Below are 3,101 nucleotides of genomic sequence, written 5' to 3'. Positions count from 1 at the left end.
CATGCACCGCTGAAAAGTGGCCAGTGCATTGCACAATCCAAAAGGCATACGGCAATAGGCAAACGTACCGAACAGACAAGTGAAAGTAGTCTTCTCTTGATCTTCGGGGTCCAGTGAAATTTGGTTGTAGCCGGAGTAACCATCAAGGAAACAGTAGTACTCATGGCCTGCCAATCTCTCCAACATCTGATCGATGAAAGGTAGAGGAAAATGGTCTTTTCTTGTCACAACATTTAACTTCCTGTAGTCAATGCACACTCTCCATCCTGACTGCACATGAGTGGGGACCAACTCATTTTCCTTGTTCTTGATGACTGTAATCCCTGCCTTCTTCGGCACCACATGAATGGGACTCACCCATTTGCTGTCAGAGATTGGGGTATATGATTCCCGCATCTAGAAGTTTAATTACGTCCGCTCGAACTACCTCTTGCATGGCCGGATTCAACCGTCTCAGTGGCTCGCAAGAAGTTTTAGCATTTTCTTCCAAATGAATCTTATGCATCACTACTGCAGGGCTGATTCCTTTGATATCTTCTATTGACCACCCGATTGCTTCTTGATGCTCTTTCAAAACTTCTAGCAGCTTCTGTTACTGATCACTATCCAGGTCGGCAACAATGATCACTGGCAGAGATTCTATAGGATCTAGATACTTGTACTTCAGGGTGTCTGGTAGAGGTTTCAACTCCCGTTTGACAGGCTCAGCTGCTAATGAAGATGGATCAAGGGATGATGTCAAAGTAATTTCTACAGTCCCCGTCTCTATCTCAGGAGTTGAGTCTAACAAGGCGTCAGCTTGTTCCAATAATGTGTCCAGTTCCATGTCACTTCCCAATGCAACCAGGCATTCTCCCAAGGGGTCTTTAATATCTGGTTCATTGACAGTTTTCTCTACTATCTCCTCAATTAAGCATGTGCTTCTGACCTCTTCATACTCAAATGGTTGCCTGCTAATATCAAAGATGTTCAGCTCCACTGTCATGTTTCCAAATGATATCTTCATGACTCCAGTTCTACAGTTGATTAGAGCATTAACCGTAGCTAAAAAGGGACACCCTAATATGATTGGAACTTGAATTTTTGCATTTTCCGTCTCTGTATCTAAGATGATGAAGTCCACAGGGTAATAGAACTTATCAACTTTAATCAACACGTCTTCAATAATTCCCCTTGGAACTTTCACAGATCTGTCGGCCAACTGAAGTGTAATTGAAGTGGATTTCAACTCTCCCAATCCCAACTGGACATTTACTGAATATGGCAGTAGATTTACACTGGCCCCCAAATCCAACAGGGCTTTCTCAACTCGATTGTCACCAATCTTGCAAGCAATGGTAAGACATCCAGGGTCCTTATACTTTGCAGCCATCTTGTATTGCAAGATAGAGCTAACCTGCTCAGTCAAGAAAGCTTTCTTGGGGACGTTCGTCCTTCTCTTGATGGTGACCAAATCCTTCAGAAATTTGGCATAAGAAGGCACTTGCTGGATGGCATCTAGGAATGGAATGTTTACCTGCACTTGCTTGAACACTTCCAAAATATCATCGAACTTTGGGCTCTTCTTTGGCGCTATCAGTCTTTCTGGATACGGAGCTTTGGGTATATATTTTCTGGAAGGGTCCTCAGCAATTGGAATGGTAATGTTTGGTCCTGTGTCTTCCGTAGGCTTGTCCTGGTTTTCCTTCTCTTCTGCAGCCTCAGTGGCTTCTTCAGGCATGACCACTTGATTATCCACTTGTTTGCCTGACCTCAAAGTGGTGATGGCTTGTACATGATCCTGACCATGAGTAGAGGCAAAGGAACTTCCAATCACAAATTGACCTTTTCGATTAGGCACAGGTTGACTAGGGAACTTCCCTCTTTCTATTTCCCCCACTTGATTTGCTATCTGGCCAATTTGTCCTTCTACCTTGATCACGGCCTGCTTAAGTTCTTGTATGTCTTTGCTATTAGCCATGTTGGAATTCCTCACCTCCTGTACAGCTTGATTGGTAAAACCTTTTAGCTCTTGTATAGCTTGGGAGTTGGACTGGTCGGTTTTTTCTATTAATGTTTTCATCATGTCTTCCAGTGATGACTGTGGTGCAGGCTGTGGCACTTGAGTGGTGGACTGATAAGCAAGCGGTTGAGCTTGGTGAGTGGACTGATAAGCCACCCTGGTTCAATGGCTGATTCTGCTTCCAAGAGAAATTGGGGTGATTCCGCCACCCTAGATTGTAAGTTACAGAAAACAATCCAGTTGTGGGTTTTTTGTCTCATTAAAGGCATTGACTTGCTCAGTTGGATACTCTGTTGATAGAGTTGGGCAATTTTGAGTGAAGTGCGTTTGACTATCACATAACCCGCATGCATCAACTTGGTAAGCATCTGCTGCATTCACTAGTTTGTTTAAGACCATAGTGCCAAATTGACGCTGAGAACCTAGAACTCCTCCCTTAATTTAGCATCATTCCTCACCTCATAGATGCCTCCTGTCTTGGGAGCGGGTTGTTGTCTGTCCCAACTATCTTGAAAATCCCATTGTTATGCTCGTTCAACCATTTCGTCCAAAGTCTTATAGGCTTCATCTCCAGTAAGACTTAAGAATTTTCTACCACTCATAGTCTCAAGTGAGTTTCACTCACTTGGTGTTAGTCCCCTATAGAAAATTTGAACAAGCACCTCATTCTCAAACCCGTGGGGTGGGCATTTTATAGTAAGCTCTTTAAACTTCTCCCAACTATTGGTGAATCTTTCACCTTCTTTCTGTCTGAAATTGGTGATCTATAGATGGAGGGCATTGATTTTGGAAATTGGGAAGAACTTGTGGTAAAACTTGCTTTGCAGCATATCCCAAGAAGTGATAGATCCAGGTCTATTGTTGAGTAGCCAGGATTTTGCCCTATCATGTAGGGACAGAGGGAATAACCGAAGACGCACCGCTTCTGCTGGGGCATTTTGCGTATTTACAATGTTGCAAATTTCCAAAAAAATCCTCACATGAACATATGGATCCTCAATCTCTAGTCCTCTAAATGCAGGAAGGTGACCTACTGTACTCGGCTTCAGCTCCAAGTGAATAGCTGGCAACACTATACACGACGGTGTGTTGGGAATAT

The 3,101-nt window shown here is 43.5% G+C and overlaps 1 non-coding gene across 1 annotated transcript; it reads left to right on the top strand.

The window, feature by feature from the left end:
* The first annotated feature begins 2,674 nt into the window (after positions 1 to 2,674).
* LOC132168299 (small nucleolar RNA R71) lies at positions 2,675 to 2,781 on the top strand. The gene has a single exon (XR_009438817.1). It is a non-coding gene; the product is annotated as a small nucleolar RNA R71 (small nucleolar RNA).
* Positions 2,782 to 3,101: the final 320 nt, after the last annotated feature.

Source organism: Corylus avellana, chromosome ca1 (assembly GCF_901000735.1).
Source record: "Corylus avellana chromosome ca1, CavTom2PMs-1.0".
NCBI classification, from domain to species: domain Eukaryota; kingdom Viridiplantae; phylum Streptophyta; class Magnoliopsida; order Fagales; family Betulaceae; genus Corylus; species Corylus avellana.
Note: the sequence above shows the minus strand (reverse complement) of the source record. Positions and strands in the feature narration are given on the sequence as shown.